This window comes from Corylus avellana, chromosome 8, assembly GCF_965113065.1.
Source record: "Corylus avellana chromosome 8, dhCorAvel1.hap1.2, whole genome shotgun sequence".
NCBI lineage: Eukaryota > Viridiplantae > Streptophyta > Magnoliopsida > Fagales > Betulaceae > Corylus > Corylus avellana.
The window spans coordinates 6620853-6640534 of NC_142497.1; the positions used below are offsets into that span (position 1 = coordinate 6620853).

Below are 19682 nucleotides of genomic sequence, written 5' to 3' on the forward strand. Positions count from 1 at the left end.
TCAAACCTGAGTAATCTATCTCATTACCTGTCCACACCTCCCCTCAACTTTCCCATCTAGTGCTACCCTCGGTGACCTGTTGATCAAGTAGCATGCCATACTCACTACATCTACCCAAAAAATATTTGCAAGTCCAGCATTCAACCTAAGACATTGTGCTCTCTCTACAATAGACCTATTCATCTTTTCTGCCACACCATTTTGCCATGGTGTCTTGCGTACTATGAAATGTCTCTTTATACCATTTTTTTCTAAATGAAATGGAGATGATTCATTACATACGTATATATGATATATGTATAAATAAATATATCTAAGAACATTATCATGATAAGAGGTAATCGAATGGGACTCAACTAGAAGAACAATATGGGAAAGATAAAGACGATCAACCAGCCATAGTTATCACTTGCTGAAGATAAATAATCACAAAAACTCTTGAAGATAACAAGTTGTATATGTCAAAATAGTTTTTTCATTGGATTCCTACCTAGATTTTATCTAGCATTCATGATAAACTTTATAATATTTTTAAAAAATTTAAAATATATATATATATATATATATATATATATAGGAATGTTTGTGAAGGTCTTTTATACTTGTTTGCAAGAACTCAGCTCTCTCTCTCTGCAAAATGGAAGCACTCTGCTTCATGGCTTCACCCACTCCTCTATTTCACAGCACACCCGAGCAGTCAACTTTCCCACCAATTAGGACGAAGAAGTACTCCAACAAAAGTCAACCATCCATTACTACTGCAACATTGACAAGCCCAAAGGAGCAGATCTGCTTCCACAAGCTCTTAGGGCTCGATTCTCTTAATACGACGCCGCCCGAGCCTCATCTGAGTTGTTGGTGTATGAGAGTGGCTTCCTCGGTGTTGTGCCTGAAAAGATGGCGGCGTGGCCATCTGTGATGGGTGGGGACGGGGTTCACAGCGCCACCAGTTACTTGACGAAGATATTGTCATCTAAGGTTTATAATGTTGCGGTGGAGACGCCATTGGACTATGCTTCGAAGCTCTCTGAGAAGCTTGGTGTTCATCTTTGGCTCAAGAGGGAGGATCTTCAACCTGGAGTACGTAAGTTTACGGGAAATGTTTGTTTTCATTAGGGAAAATTACATTTTACCCTCCAAAGTCAGCAGAGATTTTCAAACCCTAAAGTTTCAATTGTTACAATTCATCCCCTAAAGTTCCAATTTTTTTCATTCAACCATTTCGTCAGTCAGAGCGGCTTTGACTAACGGAATAGTGATCACGTGCGACGCACGTGATCACTTCAAGCGTTTTAGTACCGAAAATACCTCATCTCCTTCAGCGTTCCACAATCCTTCACTACGACTCAGATTGAGACTTTTGAGGGATGGACTTTGTGAAATGATGCCTTTTTGTTGATATTATTGGTAATATATTTTCATCACTTTCTTTGTTTGTTTTCTTAATTGATATTTCTTTGTTGGGTTATTATAATATTAAGTATATATGTTTATATATGAACCCAACCGATCGTCTTAAAGACGAACTATGAAACCCAATCCGATGTGAACTAAGAAACTCAGGAAACGAATTATTATATATATATTTCCATTGTCAAAAACTCAGGAAACCCAGGAAACGAATTCTTATATATATATCAAGAAACTCAGGAAACCCAATCCGATGTCAGATGTAACACGTCAGAAAATTTCCATTTTTGACACCCACATTCGTAACGCCTGAAACACGTCAAAACCGGCACGTTAGGAGAATTTTCTGACGTGTCAGACCATCTAACACGTCAGGAAATGTTAGTCAGCAAATAAATGGTTTTTCGTAGTGTGGCCGCCATGTTGGAACTATTGTAGAACCCAGATAAATTGAAATCAAAGAGAGAAGGATTTGAAGTACTGATAATGGATTGCATATGAGAAGGTAGAGGGTTCTTTTCGAAATGCGTTTGTGTTTGAGAGATTGAAAACGTGGACTGTGAGCATGAAACTTTGAGGTTGGGAGGATAAGAGATTGTGGAACGCTGAAGGAGATGGGGCATTTTGGGGAAGAAATCGGGATAAGTGAATCACGTGCGACGCACATGATCACTGTTTCGTCAGTTAAAGCAGCTTTGACTGACTGAATGGCTGAATTAAAAAAAAAAAAATTGAAATTTTGCGGGGGTAGATTGCAAAAATTGAAACTTTGGAGTTCAAATTAAAAATCGCCCCCAACTTTAGGGGGGTAAAGTGTAATTTTCCCTATTAATTATTTTGAAAATCATATATATTTTGTTATAAAAGATGAGAAAATCTATCCTTCATTGAATTTGTGAATTTCATGGATTCAATAATGAATTTCAAGAAGAAATAATAAAAAATTATAGAAAAAAAATGACACAAAATACATCTCTAAGAGTATGTTTGGAATTGTGTTTGAGAAATAGATCGAGTTTTCAAGTCAAGAAGCGCTTTTTAGCAAAACTTCATTTTTAAACTTTTGTCAAAAGTGCGTTTTGGTCATTTTTAGGCATTTTTGGATTCTTAGAAGTGCTTCAATTTGTTTACCAAACCAGTACTCTTTTTTTTTTTTTTTTTCAAACAGCCTTTTTATTAAACGCAATTTTAGGCTTCTCAAACGCACACCCAAACATGCCCTAAGTTTATTTTATTTTTTGTCATGAGTCATTCTCGAGCTGTATTTATATTTGTTTTTCACATTTTGAAAACTAAAAACAAAAATTACATACGGAAAATCCATTTACAACCCACCAAATTGATATGGCAAGTGAAACCATATTGTGCAGTTTTTATTGGGACATAATGCAATTACTTGTTTAAATTGTTAGCAATTAGATTGGGATACTCCATATGAAAATTAAAATAAATAAATAAATAAAATAAAAATAAAAATAAAAATTTAAATAATGTGAAATTATATAAGATGCACCAACTTTAAATTTTGAAAAGGAAAAAAATAATATATATATATATATATATACGTTTACAACCCACCAAATTGATATGGTAGGTGAATCCATATTGTGCAGTTTTTATTGGGACATAATGCAATTACTTGTCTAAATTGTTAGCAATTTGATTGGGATACTCCATATGAAAATTAAAAAAAAAAAAAAAGTTTAAATAATGTGAAATTATATAAGATGCACCAACTTTAAATTTTGAAAAGAAAATATATATATATATATATCCCTGTGTCTCGTCTTGCTTTTGATCTTTCTGAGTCCTTACTCCTTGTTAACCTTTCTCTGTGTAGAGCTCCTAGTTGTTGAACGGTAGTCCACCACCCCGTCAGTACAGTTTGTAACAAACGGTAGTCCACCACCCCGTCACTACAGTTTGCGAGGTATCTGTAAGTCCCGTTGAAAGCCTAGGTTGGCGTGTTAGGGCGTGAAGAAGAAACTGCGGGTTAGGCCAAGGGTATGTGTGGATAGTTTTGGTTTCAACTGTGTGTTAGGCCAAGGGTATGTGTGGATAGTTTTGCGTCTAGGAAGGACATGCTTAGGAAGTTTGTCTTGTGAGTAAGTACCTAGGATGAGATTCTGTAAGTCGATTCCCAGTGAGTAATTTTGTGTGTAGATTGTGTGTCAAAATGTGGAGATCTAATTCTTCTGTTAGCTCTAATTTCAGTTTACCACCTGACGTGGTTAATTTTGAACAATTTTCTGTTAAAAGTGATAATGATTTTAAATTTGATAAATGGAACATCCCCAAGCTTAACGCTAAGGATGTTTACACTACTTCATGGTTTAAATCTTCTTTTAAGAATGAATATTCTGTTAAAACTGTTGAACAAACCTTTGTCATTTCTGGTAAAGATCAAACCATTACATTGTTTAATAAAAAATTTGTTAATAATTCTCTTGCTAAAGGTTATAGATTTTTGCATATTGTTTCTGTTCAAGTTGCAATCAAGCCATTGACTCGATTTGGTATCAATGCTTCTGTTTTGTTATGTTTACGTGATGCAAGATTTGTTGATTTTCATACTAGTATTCTTGGTATGATTCAATCTTCTCTGTCTAATGGTCATGTTCATTTTGATGTTTTCCCTAATATTTCTCTTGCCTTGGATGATATTCATATTCTTAAAGCTTTAACGCTAAATATTCTTACTTCTGGTTATAATATGGAAGAAGGTAGCAGACCTCTTGCTATCATCTACCGTATTTATTATAAATTGATGAAAACAAATCTAGATCCACAAGCTGTGATCAAGAATCCAGGTGAATCTACATTGTTAATTCAAAGTTCTAGTCAGAATGCTAATATCAAAACTCCGAAAATGATTTGCTGGGATGAGATTGACCTCCCCAACGAGTGGCTTTTGGAAGGCATTACAAAACCTTCTCAAGTAGTGAATGATACCTCTAATCTTGATTACATCCAACAATACATAGATGGATCTGTTAAAATCAATTTTTCTGATTTAGGACTTTCAAGTAGAATTGAAAGGCCTCTTTTGGTTAACGAACGAAGGAATTCTTTTGCTGGTTCTACCACCACAGAAGGACACCGACGTCGTGATAAGGATGTGGATGATTCTCTTAATCCTCCTCCTCTTTATCCTACTGTTAACCCTGATTTGAAACTCAAAGGAATTTCTACCGATTCCCAAGTTTCCTCTGCTTTTTACTCTACTAGAAATCATCCTCCAACGGATGACGAAGGTGGATCTGTTTCTCCTTCTGCTTCTGATTTTAATGCTCCTCTTCCCACTGCTCCTCCTCATTAGTGTAATGTTCTTACTGCTCCGATTAAAGATTTCTTTTCTATCATTGATTGGCCAGCTCTGCATAAAGATTTTAATTCTTCTGAAAATCGTGATTTACGGCATGCTTACCGTGCCAAATATTCTGAAAATGAACGAAATCTCATTAAGGTCAAATGGACCCAGCTGATGATCAAGTCCCAAAAACATATTTTATTTTTTTATTATCTTCAAAAACATTTCCCTATCGACAATGTTTTGAATGTTGTAAAAAAGAATTTTGTTAAGGAAGAAAAATCTGTTATCAGATCTTCTCATCCTCCTCTTGAAAATACTCTTCTTGATATCAATAAAATTGTTGTTAAATGTTCCCCTTTCAAAACCCATGATAAGGATCCTATTAATAACGATAGGAAAATTATCGAGTAAAATAATTTTGTTAGCCAGTCTCTTCATATCATAGGACAACAATTAGATAGGATTGAAGAGAAAATACCCTCTCCCTCTACCGATTTAAAAATTTCCTCCACTCCTTCTAAGATTGAAAAACCCCTAATTTCTCTTTCTGATTTAAAGAAATCTTCTGGTTTGAAAACTACCTTGAGAAAGTTAACCAATTGCTTTTTGAATTAACTGAGTTAAAAACTTCTCGTACCAGTACTTCTGGTCAGAATTTTGGTATTAAAAAAGTTTCCTCTTCTGATTCTGGAACTTCTCATGTTTCTACTGATTATGATATTAAAATTCTTGAAGAAAACTTTGGCAAGATTGACTTGGAGCCAAAACTCCAAAGGATCTTTGATGGATCCAGATCTTTCAATCTTACAAAGAATTTTTATCCAAAACCCACTCCTCATGATTTGCAATCTGAAGAAAGATTTAGTACTTGTTCTGTTTTGACTAAATCTGAAGGACAAGATATCTCTCTTGAAAATACTTTGGAAAAGTTTCAAAACAAAAATTCAAAGTAGTTACAGTCTCCGATTTGCAACATGAGATTACTAACATTAGGAAAGGTATTGTTGATTTAAAAAATAAGCCCATACCTGTTCTGATAACAGTAATATTGTCAGTATAATTAACAAAGTAATTCCTCCCAAATGTTACTCTAAAGTACATATTATTGTTTCCCCTGATTTTACCCTTGATGTCATTGCATTGATTGATTCTGGTGCTGATTTAAATTGCATACAAGAAGGACTTGTTCCCAGCCAATATTTTGAAAAATCCTCGGAAGGGTTGAATTCAGCTAGTGGAAACAAATTGCATATTAAGTATGAGTTGATTAATGTTCATGTTTGTCAGGATAATGTTTGTTTTCATATTCCTGCTGTACTTGTTAAGAATATGACTGACAAAGCGATTCTTGGTCTTCCGTTTATTGCCATGCTTTACCCTTTAACTGTTGATAATACTGGTGTCTCAACTGTTAAAATGGGTTTTGAAGTGAAATTTCATTTTGCTTCCAAATTTGATATTGATGATAGTTGTTTAAATTTGATTTCTGCCAAGCATAAACAACTCAATTTTCTCAAACAAGAATTAAGATACAAAAAGATTGCTGAACAGCTTTCTGACAAGCTTTTGCAATCAAAGATTTCTGCTTTCAATACTTAATTATTGATTCTGTTTGCTCTGAACTTCCTAATGCTTTCTGGCATAGGAAAAAGCATATTGTTTCTTTACCTTATGTTAAAGATTTTTCTGAAAACAAAATTCCAACTAAAGCTAGGCCCATTCAAATGAATGCCGAAACTTTAGAATTTTGCCAAAAGGAAATTGCTGATTTGCTTACTAAGGGAATTATTCGTAAGAGTAAGTCTCCTTGGTCATGTGTTGCTTTTTATGTTATGAAGAATGCTGAGTTAAAACGAGGTGCTCCTAGGTTAGTTATCAACTACAAGCCCCTCAATGATGTTTTAGAATGGATTAGATACCCTATTCCCAATAGGAAAGATTTGGTCAGTCGTCTTAACGATGCTGTTGTTTTCTCTAAGTTTGACATGAAGTCAGGATTTTGGCAAGTCCAGATTAAGGATAGTGATAGGTATAAGACTGCCTTTACTACCCCCTTTGGACATTATGAATGGAATGTCATGCCCTTTGGTTTAAAGAATGCTCCTAGTGAATTTCAGAATATCATGAACGATATTTTCAATCATTTCAGCCATTTCACTATTGTTTATATTGATGATGTTCTTGTCTTTTCAGAGTCCATTGATGAACACTGGAAACATTTGAAATCGTTTCTAGAAACCATCAAACAAAACGGGCTTGTTGTTTCAGCCAAAAAGATCAAACTCTTCCAGGATAAAATCAGATTTCTTGGATTTGACATTTCGAAAGGTCAAATTCGTCCTATTGACAGGGCTATTCAATTTGCTGACAAATTCCCTGATGTTATCACTGATAAATCCCAACTCCAAAGATTTCTTGGTTCTCTGAATTATATTGCTGATTTCTACAAAGATTTGCGAAAGCATTGTAAACCTTTGTTTGAAAGGTTACAAAATAATCCTCCCCCTGGTCAGATATTCATACTTCTCTTGTTCAAGAAATTAAGCTTCATGTTAAAACTCTCCCTTGCTTAGGCATCCCTTCTGATAATTCTTTCAAGATTGTTGACACTGATGCCTCTGAAATTGGATTTGGAGGTATTCTGAAATAGGTTGTTTCCTCAGGATCTTCCCCATAATCTCCCGAACAAATCGTTCGCTTTCATTCTGGATCTTGAAATAATGCGCAAATTAATTATAGTACTATTAAGAAAGAAATTCTTTCTGTTGTTTTATGCATTACTAAATTCCAGTCTGATCTACTTAATCAAAAATTTCTTTTACGTATTGATTGTAAATCTGCTAAATATATTTTGAAAAATGATGTTGAAAACATTGCATCAAAATAGATTTTTGCCAGATGGCAAGCCATTTTAAGTGTTTTTGATTTTGATATTGAATATATTAAAGGATCTAATAATTCAATTCCTGATTTTCTTACTAGTGAATTTTTGCAGTGCCACAATGGCAAGCAAAAAGGGCAAGGAAAAGATTAATCATGTTTTGAAACCTGAATCTTCTATTCCTCTTCACCCTCCTCCTAATACTCCCATTGCTACTCAATTCTCAAGTCTTTCCCCTTTCTACTCTCAAATTTCTCAGTCAAATACTTCTGCTTTTAGTCATTTCACTAGACCAAGAATTGTGGCTCCTCCTAAGGAACCTAGTCCCCCTTTTGTCAATATTTCTATTCCCTTTATTGCTCTCCCCTTTTCCCAGTACTTATTTTCTTCTGAAGATAATTCTCAGACCCCAAAGCAATTGGCTCATTCTTACTTTCCCCCGAATTTTCATTGGATTCCTGAACATCGTTTGAAAGATTTGTCATTTTATACTGATATTTTGATCCAAACCAATTCTGTCCGGTTCAAACCAATTTTTAAACCCAAGAATCCTCAAACGATTGTTTGTACTATTGCATATTTTGTCAATTTTATCTCTGTTAGTGATTGGGGCTCTCACCCTTCTTCCCTAAGACCTTCCTCCAATTCTCACATTCCCTATTCTTATTATGATTATGTGGATGACTGGTTCCAATTTATGCTTTTCCAAAAGAGTGATTTCAAACATTTTTGGTTTATCAGTTTTGATAAAGAATTTAATGGTTTTCTCCCCGCTTGATTTAACCAGTGGTGAAATCAATTTGGTCTTACTTTAAAAGTTCTCCCTCCTCAGCTTGTTCATGCTTACCATCTATTTTCAGCCCATATCACCTATGACGGTTACTGTGATGATTTTAATCCAATTTTCCCACCAATACTTCAGTTTGCCAGCCAAACAATTTAGAGTTCCATGGTTTCTAAAATGGAGTTAAGCTAAGAATGAAGAAAAAATTGAAAGGCATTGGTTTCAAGCTAAAACTTGGGAAAAATCCCCCAAGATTGACCCCATTGTCAAAAAGGTTGAAATATTAGTTCAAAGAGTTGCAGCTACTATGCCAACCTTGGCTCCTGATCCAACCCCAATTCCTTTTTCCTCCTCTTCAACTATTTCTAAAAGGAAACAATGGATTAAAACCTTTCTGGAATCCATTTCTGATGATGAAGATTGATTCCTCTCCACAATGAAGATGGAAGATTTGCAATTATTTGGCCTCATAACGGCTTTTGATTCTCAGAAGAGTTCAGATTGACTCATAACGGCTGATTCCTCTTCAAGAAGATTTCAGATGGGCACCTAACAGCCTTTCCTCCCTAGACTTCAGAATGGCCTCATGATGGCTTTCCTCCCTAGACTTCAGAATGGCCTCATGATGGCTCCTGACTTTTAGATTTCAGACTGGCTCATAACGGCTGGTTCTCAAATTACTATTCACCACTATTTGAAGAATACTATGCTAAAGTACTGTTCACTTTTTACTGTTCACTGTTGCTGCCGACACACTGTACAGGATTACTGCTCACATTCACTGTTTGCAATTTGTCTGCCGACACTACAGTGCCGACAGTTACTATTTCAGATTGAAGACTTTCACAGTTCCTGATTGGCATCGACTCTACAATGCGCCCCCTTTCTACTGTTTACTTTTGACCGCATCAACTCGGAATCTACTTTTACTATTTACCTTGTGATTGTATTTTGTTTTATTCATTGTAATTTGCCTATTTAACGGCTCCCCTCTCCCCATTGTAAGGCAGAAGCTCTTTTGGGATAATCTAATACCCATTACTTCTAGCCATTCCCCTGCTCTCATATTTTGATTTCCTTCTCCTCTATCACTTACTTCTGTAAGTTCTATCACTTACTTTTGTAAGATATTTTATCAATCTTATATCAAGTTTTGATTTTAGCTTCTCAATTATTTTAATTTCAGTTCTTTATTTTGATTATAGAATTGTCATTACCGCCTCATGGCTGGTTTTACTGCTTTGTTTTAAATTATCTTTTGCATGTACATCACTCTCCCCTATTCCTTGCATCTATATGCATACTGCGCTTCCTCTTTGCTGCATTTTCTCCCGCAGTTCCTTCTATATATATATATATGAGAGAAATGGAGAGAGGATCCTTATCCCCCAACATGGGACACTAATGGTCGGGTGGTGGCTTAAACTTTATTTAGATGAGTGGGTGTTTCAAATAAATTTTCTTATATTACTTATCTACATTAATATCAATTCGAGTTAGAGCATGTTTAGGATTGTGTTTGAGAAATGAGGTGTAATACAGTTAGAACTTAAACCCAACTTTAGCCCAACTTCTCGACTAAATTTCTCTCTCTAGTTTAAGAAGGTTCTCTTTCTCCTCCACATGCAGTTTTTTTTTTTTTTTTTTTTTTTTTTTTAACTTAAGAGAAAAGTTGGGCCAAAGCTGGGTTTTAATTGTGCCTTTATCATTTTCTTTAAGAAATAGAGTTTTTAAGTCCAAAAGTTTCATTTTTAAGTTTTTACTAAAAATGCATTTTTGACCATTTTTAGGCTTTTTAAATCCTTAAAAACGCTTTCATTTATTTTTTTTAACAAACGGAAACTTTTTTATTCAAAACAATTTTTTAAGTATTAAACGCACTTTTAAGCCTCTCAAACACACACCAAACATGAGGGCTTAATTCTTACCTCTTTTTTCCATGGCTTGCTGCCACTCAAGTATCTAGAAGATGTGGCCCAATGCATAGGCCCAAAGTTGCAAGGGCCCAAATCAGTAGTAAGAGCCCGAGGGGTCTGAAATACAATGAGAGTGAGACCATCATGATGTCTCTCTTGGGCCGGAAAACATTATTCCATAAGCGAGTGGTCATTGGGTGCTGTGGGGCCAGAGGAGAGCAACCGGGCTTCTGTGTAGGAGAGGGAAAGGGCTCAGGTTGCCGAGAAGCCAATTCAGATCGAGACACCAACAATGGCGGAGATGGCGCCGGAAGCTTAATCGACCAAGGAAGATCAACTGATGAGGAATTGGCAACCTGCGAGAACTGAACTGCTGTGTGCCTTAAATACTTGCATATTCCTAAGAAATGGAACATTTTCTTGATGATAATATATTTGTGCTAACTTCGAAAAATATCTCAGAGAATCCTCATTTTTATGAGACCATGAGATTTTGCTTCTTGAAAATTGTCTTTCACGCAGGAATTTGATAACAATTTAATCTCAACAGATCGATTAATGTTCCTGTAAACAGGAAAACCATCATTTTGGATTTTTTTGTCGAAAGGGTTCATTCTGAGGAAATGCTGTTTGTTCTGTTTGTCTTCCACATTTCAAGAACAGAAAACAGTTTTCCAAACTCTTTATTGATGTCTTCAAACTGCTAGGTATTCTCCTTCAAGCTGTGGGGAGCTTAGAACATGATGGCCAAGCTTTCAAGGGAACAGTTGGACAGGGGAGTCACTTGTGTATCAGCAGGGAACCATGCCCAAGGAGTTGCGTTATCTGCACAAAAACTAGGCTGTGATGCAGTCGTCGCCATGCCTGATGCAACTCCTGAAATCAAAGTTGATAGCCTTTTTCCCTACCATCACATTCCTTAATTTATGATAAAAAGCTTTTGATTTGTCTCATTATGTTGTCAATTTTAGATATCCCAATTATTTGGTATTACACATTTGTTTAGCTGAAGGCGGTGGAGAGGTTGGGTGCTACAGTTGTGCCTGTTGGCGAGGCCTATGATGAAGCACAAGAGTATTCCAAGAAGCGGGCCAGAGAAGAAGGTCGAACGTTTGTTCCTGGTTTTGATCACCCAGATATCATTGCAGGGCAGGGGACTGTAGGAATGGAGATTGTGCGTCAAATGCCTGCTCCATTGCATGCAATCTTTGTGCCTGTTGGAGGTGGCGGGCTAATAGCTGGAATTTCTGCCTATGTGAAGGCAGTTTACCCCGAGGTATGTGACATGTTTTCCTTCAAAATTCAACTAAGCAAATGCATTTGGCCTACGACTTCAATGGGACTCCAGAAAAAGTATACAAACAACTTATTGTGTTTAAGTAATATACAAATTGAAAATATATTACAGCTTCCTGGGTTTAACTGTTTAAGACTTTAAGTCATCAAAATTATTCTTCAAGTTTAGGAGATTTGAGCGCATTGTTTTGAAGTACGGATGTTATTGAAGCTGAATAAGGGTATGCAACATTTTTGAAATAGAAATGTAACTTTATGGAAAAATTTCTTTAAGATGCCTTATGGATGCAATGATATCTTAAGTCTGGGAAAAAGAAAGTATTCGCGGAATTCAGCATATGGACTGTCTCAAGTTTTCTGCTATGCTTTAAGAATTTGGTTGTACAGATTAAAAGTTTTTATTCTATGGATATACTAATATCAAACATGATGACTAAATAAGTAGGAGGCTGGTAACATATAGTGTGAAATTAATTTGATGATTCATTTATCTGTTTGATAGTGTGATTCAATCGGAGTGCGTGTTAAGTTTAATGAACTGTTTTCTGCTTCAAATCTCATCCAAGTTGGAATGAAATCCCATCTTTCTTTTTCTATAATTCTATTTTTCATTTTATTTGTTGATTAGGTGTACTGAGTTTATGTTGTATCAATGAACAAATTCTTGGAGTCCATTGTTTTATTTAGGAAAAATTGTAAAATTGGTCCTGGGATTTGAGGTTGTACAAATAGGTGACAAATAACTGTTTGTGGTGTGCCTATGTAACAAATAACTTCCTTGGTACAGATTTTGACATTTTTTCTTCTGGGGCCATGATGAAATTACACATTTACCCTAAAAAAAGTATTAAAAAAAGAAAAAGAAAAATGGGTGCTAACTATGGTGATGGTTTGGCCATCCCTAGACCAGCTTGAGGAGGTGGCCAAACCACCCCCTAAGTGCCCGTTTTCTATTCTTTTATGTTTTTCCCCCCTTCTTTTATTTTAATATTTTATAATTTGTTTGAGAGTCAATGTATAATTTCAAAATGACACAGACCGAAAAATGACCAGAATTTGTACTCGAATTTGTACTGAGGGAGTTATTTATTACACATGCATATCATATGGAGTTATTTGTCAGTTTTGAAACCTTAGAGAGTTATTTGTCATAATCTCAAACCCCGTAGACTAATTTTGCAATTTTCCCTTTTACTTATTCAGTTTTTTGTTCCACTTTCTGTGCTTTGCATCTCACAATGTTTATTTTAGCGTGTGTAAATCTTCTGGTTACATTTGCGTAAAACCATAATTAGCACTACCAGTATACATCTATCATGTAGGTCAAGATCATTGGGGTGGAGCCATATGATGCAAACTCAATGGCACTATCTTTATATCATCAGCAGAGAATTATGCTAGATAAAATAGGAAAATTTGCAGATGGGGTAGCTGTGGATGTGGTTGGAAATGAAACTCTTTGGTTATGCAGAGAGCTCATTGATGGAGTAGTTCTTGTCAGCTAAGATGCTATCTGTGCATCAATAAAGGTGAGTCTCTCATCATACTCTTAGCTCGGAACCTTGCATCACAGAGGCCTTTGATTTTACCGTACATGGAATAGTCTTGGTTGTTTCCATGTAATGTTAGTGAAATTCCTATATGTATATGTAGGGAACAACATTTACTCCCATCTAATTACGAGTGATGATCCACTACAATTAAGTTGTCCCAAATGCATAGAGATTTGGGCAGTCTAAGTGAGCAGGCTGTGGGGCCTAACTGCCCCAGGTAGCCTGGGGTGTTGTGTCAACTTGCTCAAGGTAGATGGGTCCAATAGTCCCTCCCTAGGGTGGTAGTTAGAGGGAGTCAATGTAGTTTCCCCCCCCCCCCCCCCCCACACACACACACATATATATTTAACGCAGGCCACCATGTTTGATACCTAAACCAAATTCAAGGTTTTAAAAAGTAAGTTCAACATCCAATACTTGCCTAGTACATGATGAGGCCCTAACAATTGTTGAGCGCAGCTCATAAGAATTGCTGTGTGCTTTGTGGCTTGCTTTTGGAACAATATTTTACTGTTCGATGGTTAATACTATTGGACAAGATGACTCATACAACAACCAGGAGTAAGAATTAAGAAGAAAAAGGTTACTTGCTGAGTCGCTACTTATATAATTTATCAGTGTCCTTTTCCAATTCTATCTGATATTTGGATCCTCTGACTCTCATATTTCTGTTTCATTAATAATGGAGTAAACAATTGATTCCCACAGTATGAATCAACTAGTATTCTCATTATTTCTCTTAAAGCCAATGAAACAAAGAAAATTTTCTCTTCAGTAGAATAAAAAATATTAAAAAATGAAAATTAAATGTGCACACTAAAGTGTTAGACTACATCTGATACTTAGGGCCGCAAAAGTGTCCTTGTCAGAAGCCATCTTAAATGGGCATTCTATTAAGAAATTGCAGACCCTTATAGTTTAGTTAGATTATGGCACTAGAAAGATCATAGCCTGAATATTTTGATTTGTATGCTTGCAGTATATCACGCTTCAATTTGTAATTTGACCTGCTTAATCATATAATATGGAGTCATTTCTGGCTTTCGACCTCCAGAAAAAGAAAGAAAGAGTGGGTAATTAAGCATGCTAATTCTTTCTATGGAACTTTGGCAAGACACTATAGTAATTTGAGTGCTAAAATTGTAATTGGACTTTTGCTGTAGGACATGTTCGAGGAAAAGCGAGCCATACTTGAACCGGTGGGGGCCTTTGCCATTGCTGGAGCAGAAGCATATTGCAAATATTATGGACTGAAAGGTGAAAATGTTGTAGCAATAACCAGTGGAGCGAACATGAACTTTGATGGACTAAGGTTTGTATCCCAACTTGCTGATGTTGGTAGGCGGCATGAGTCTGTCCTTGCAACATTTGTTCCAGAGAAGTGCAAAAGGTTCAAAGAGTTTTGTCCATTGGTATGCCAACAAAATACTTTTTCTACGTGCAGTAAGCCAATTCTATTCTTAGCGTTTCTTCCACTGGATTTTCTGAAACTAAGATCATCATTTTGTTTTTTATGACAATCAACCTCAAAACAAATATTATTGTTGGTTTTATTAAGTACCTATGTTGTGTTGGCACGGCACATTCTGTGGACAAAAACACTAATTTAAGTTTAAAAGAGTTATGTCACTTGTTAATGAAGAGTTAATGCATCACTCCAAAGACATTGTCTCAAACTTGAATATCTCAACCATTTCTGGGTGGTAAGTGACTTAGATGCCTAGTACCTTCGCCTAAGGTGGTTAGTATGGACTACACATAATCTAGGATGATAGAAGTTATGGGGCTATATGAATAATGAAGTTTTTAGCTTAAAAAGATTTAGTTTTCACACTCTATTCATGCGTGTTCGACCAGTACTACTTGGGTTCCAATGTTGAACTCTTTCTTCGAAGCAAGTTCGATAATCGTTTGAACGGTAAACTAAAAATTGCAAAATTGAGAGCATCATTTGAATTCTGTTTGATACATGATCAGATGGTAAGTTGAAAAAGTTTAGACCATAGAGTTTTGCTTGAACCTTGTTTGAAGATAATTCGAACATCAAATTTAAAAATTGTGTACTTTAATCTAACACATTCGAATGCTGCATAAATTAAGATCTTTGCTTTAATACCATAATAAATCGTTTGTTGTTCAAAAAGTTTAATAATTTAATTGATATTCTAACAATGCTCATATTTCTTTTCACTTTTACTTTTAGCTTAGTTGTGAATAAGTTATAGGAGAAGAATAAAATTATTTAGAGTTCTAGAAGATTGACCTCTTATAAGATTCCATTATTTAATCTTATGACTTCAATATGTGAAATATTATTGAAATGGGAGGTGAATTACAGACATTGTTTGAACTCAAAATCGCTACTTTGATACCTTGATAAGTGATAGTGAATTTAAAAAAAAAAAAAAAAAAAAAAAAAAAAAAAAAAAAAACCTATATACAACCATATCTTGTGTATTACAGCCTCACAAAAAAGACCACACCACACAAATCACAATAACTTCAATGAGTTCCATAGGCGTTGGTGTTATCTGCACCAATATCAATTGTAGTAGATGAACATACAGGATCTTGAGACATGTCAAATGTAGTAGTAAAGGGATACTTCATAGTTGGCAAAGAGCACTGTAAATAATTCATAAATAAATAAAATTAGATCATGGACAAAAATGATCTTGATGGAGGATATGTTATAAAAAATATTTATCTTTACTAAACTTTGTTGATCTATCAACTCCAAGTTAGTTGGCCTCACATTTGTATTCGAAATATCCCTATAAAAAATAAGATTTTAATGCGCTAATTAAATCAAAATGCATTTTCATGTAAATTATTGTAAATCAAAGAAATTTATAAGAGTACCTTGCTTGCTTATGTGAAGGACAATTGGTTCTCACATGCCCTGTCTTCTTGCAAATGGAACATGTCCTTTTCTTGATTCTTGATTTTCTTTTAGATTTTTTTGTCTTAAAGATTTGGGTTTTCCTCTACAACTAACATGTGGAGGATTTTGCAAAGTGAATGCAAGGTTTGATAATACTTGGCTGTTCAACACAGGACCCTCGGCACTTCCTACATTAGCATCATTTATATCTTTATGACAATCATCATCCATTGTCAGAATCTCGTGATGAAACTTTTGTAAACCAATGCTAAAATGATCATATTTTCTTTTTGATTGGCAACCCACTTCTACAACTTCATAAAATTGCAACATTAAGCTATTTCTCATCAAGGTGGAAGAATTTTGTGTTTGTACTTGTATATCATCACTAGAAATGCCATGTATAATGTGACTCTTTGCATTGATCGTCCATCTCTCTAAGTCATAATGTTGGGGAATAGTGTCCACCAAAGATTTCTTCAAAAAAATTTGAAGAATGTGCCTACATAGAATTCCAGCAAATTCAAACTTGTGGCATGTACAAGCAGCTTTCTTCTCAAGGACTTCAAATGCAACTTCATAAAATGGACTTTTTTTTTTTCCATGAAGGGCCACCATATATATCTTCACCCCTCCTTCTTCCCGATGTTTGGATGAGTAGTAAGTTTGACAATTAAATAACTCTTCTTGAAACATCAAAAAAGACTCTCTTGTGTAAACCTTTGCGGCCTCTACTTCCATCTTGTAACATGTTTTTATAATCGGTTTTGAAGTTTTTGTCTTGACATCTCTTTCTTTCTCTTTAAAATAACGTACATCCAAGGCTTTCTCATATTGATATACAAAGTCACTCACCATTGTGCTCGAACGAATATAATCCTTAAAAAAAATTATTCATACTCTCACTCCGTTGAGTTGTAGACATGCCGGTGCAAAATGTAGTTCGCAAGTAAGCTGGCATCTATTTTTCACGCCGCATATAAAGTTTTTTCAATCAATCATTCTCTCCTAACTCATACTTGCCTACAATTTCACTCCATTCCGTCTCAAATTCTTCAATTGTGATTGTATTATGAATACAATGTCGAAAGTCTATTTGAAATGATGGATTTTTATTATATATATGAGCCAAATGTTCTGGAACCTTTTGTAAAATATGCCATAAACACAATCTATGAGTGGTATTTGGTAGTACCTCTGCAATTGCCTTGCTCATAGCCTTGTCATCAACAGTGATAATTGTAGAAGGAGCACGTCCAAGCATTGCTTCAAGCCATGTTTTCAACAACCACGTATAAGATTCAACCGTTTCATTTACAAGCAAAACACATCCAAACATCATAGATTGGTGATGATGGTTAATTCTAGTAAAAGGAACAAAAGGCATCTTATAACATTTTGTCAAATAGGTAGCATCAAAAGTAACAACATTTCCAAAAAATTGGTATGCAGCTCGTGATCTAGCATCTGTCCAAAAGCAATTGCCCATGCATCCATTTTCATCCACTTGGATTGCGTAAACAAAACCCGGATTTTTGCTTTGTCTCTCGAGAAAATAATTGTACATTTTTTATGTATCTCCCTCTCAAAAAGAAATCTTCTTTTATTGCCCAAATAATTTTGAATATCTTTAGCAATACAACCAACATTATAGTCACCACCAGATTGTTCACTTAACACCGACTTAACACCAACATTATCTTCCTTGGAAGTACACCAGATTTATTGAGTGTATCTATAAGACTTTTTTGGGCACTTGTTACCACTCTATGTCCACGAAGCAAACTTGTACTTCTAGGACTAAGGAGATCATGATTATGTTTAGTTTTGAACTTACATATAATCAATTTTAATCCCACTTTCTTTAAACCCATAATTGCTTTACATCCTATCCTTGTTTCTGCAGGCTTCGGGTTTATATAGGTTTTCTCTTGATAACTTTTATGACGAAATCCTTCTCTTGAACAAACGTATTCTATCCCAATTACTGACTTATCCTTCGCTAGTCAAGAATGACTTGTTCGAATGCTAAAACCATTCTGCCTTGCATAAGCATTATAACATGCATGAGCATATTTTAATTCATCAATTCCATATCAAGACATGGTTCCTTAGGACCATTATATGAGGCAAAACTCGCAATTGGTTGTTTAAAATCATTTAGATCTTTTATCATTTCTTTGTCAACATGCTCATCTTCAATAAAATCATCACAACATGAACTTTTAGCAAGTTCTTCAACATTAATACTCATCTTAGAGATTCTGCAAGAAGATAGCAATATTCTTTAATCATAAATACTAAAATCTCTAAACATAAATATAACCTTCTTCAACTAAAACTAGTGCCTTTACAACGTTAAACAAATAAAATAAAATAAAATAAAAATCTGTTACCCGGCAGCATAGAAAAATATTTTTCTCTGTTGCCCGGCAGCCGAGAAAAAAAAATTTCTTTGCTACCGGGCAACAGAGAAAAAAGGCAGCAAGAAAAAAAAATTTCTCTACTGCCGCCGGTGAGAGAGAGGGGCACCGGAGAGATGGAGGAGGAGCTTGGTTTTTATCCGGCGTTTTCTGTAGGGGTCGTATCCGTCATCTCCGGTTTTTTTTTGTACCGGCCGGTGTTGTCTCCGACGGCGTCTCCAACGGCAGGTTGGTGGGTGGGGTGGTTTTGGAGAAAAATATGAAAATGATATTCTAGAAGGTGTTTTGTTTTATGTATTCTAGAAAAAAGATTAGGTGAAACACCATATTTTTGTTATAGTGTTCCACGCTGATGTGTTGCATTCTTATTGGAGGGCACAAAGGCCTTAGTTTGTGCCAAGACCCTATAAAAGTTATTCTCAATAATTTTGAAAATTCTGTAACAATGACTCTATTAATCATATTTAAAAAAACACGCACTTTGTACATTTTGAAGGAACACAATCGAATTTGAGAAAAACATTTTCTATTTGTAAATTATTTATTCATTTTTGAAAGTTGGACTCTGATTGAAAGGGACACACTTATAGATTCCTGTAACCTAAAAATATGTGGTCACTACTTGATCCTTGCAAGTATGTCTAATATATATTTTTTATTTCCTTTGAGGAACACAATCAAATTTGAGAAAAACATTTTCTGTTTGTAAATTATTTATTCATTTTTGCAAGTTGCACTACTTGCACTCTGTTTCAAAAGGGACACCCTTATAGATTATTGTAACCTAAAAATATGTGGTTGTCCTTACAGATTCTTGTAACCTAAAAATATGTGGTCACTACTTGATCCTTGAAAGTATGTCTAATATATATTTTTTATTTCTTTTTCTTAGAAAATGTAAATATAAGAAGACAATCAAATTTAGTAAATTTAGAAATGAAATGATGGTATGTAAAAAATACTCAATTAGAAAATATATATCACACTAAATAACTAAGAAAAATTGAAAATTGATTCTAATAACCAAAGGAATTCAACAAAGGCTTGAACAAAATAACTAAATGAATGGAAATCGGAGTACAATAGGGAAATACTACAAAAAAGATTTGGTTGAAGAGAGGGTGAGAAACTATATGAAAAATAATGAGGAATTCAACGCCCTCCACTTGAAGAGAACTCCTTAGGACGCGTTTGGTATGGATAATAAGCCATTGTAAAGGAA

General features: G+C 35.0%; 2 pseudogenes across 1 annotated transcript; one reads left to right on the top strand and one right to left on the bottom strand.

The window, feature by feature from the left end:
* The first annotated feature begins 637 nt into the window (after positions 1-637).
* Positions 638-14736, top strand: LOC148584048 (threonine dehydratase 1 biosynthetic, chloroplastic-like; annotated as a pseudogene). The gene is made up of 5 exons (XR_015912977.1): positions 638-1080; positions 11012-11191; positions 11311-11580; positions 12923-13129; positions 14317-14736. The product of XR_015912977.1 is annotated as a threonine dehydratase 1 biosynthetic, chloroplastic-like (transcript).
* A 919-nt stretch (positions 14737-15655) lies between these two features.
* Positions 15656-18165, bottom strand: LOC132190893 (protein FAR1-RELATED SEQUENCE 5-like; annotated as a pseudogene).
* Positions 18166-19682: the final 1517 nt, after the last annotated feature.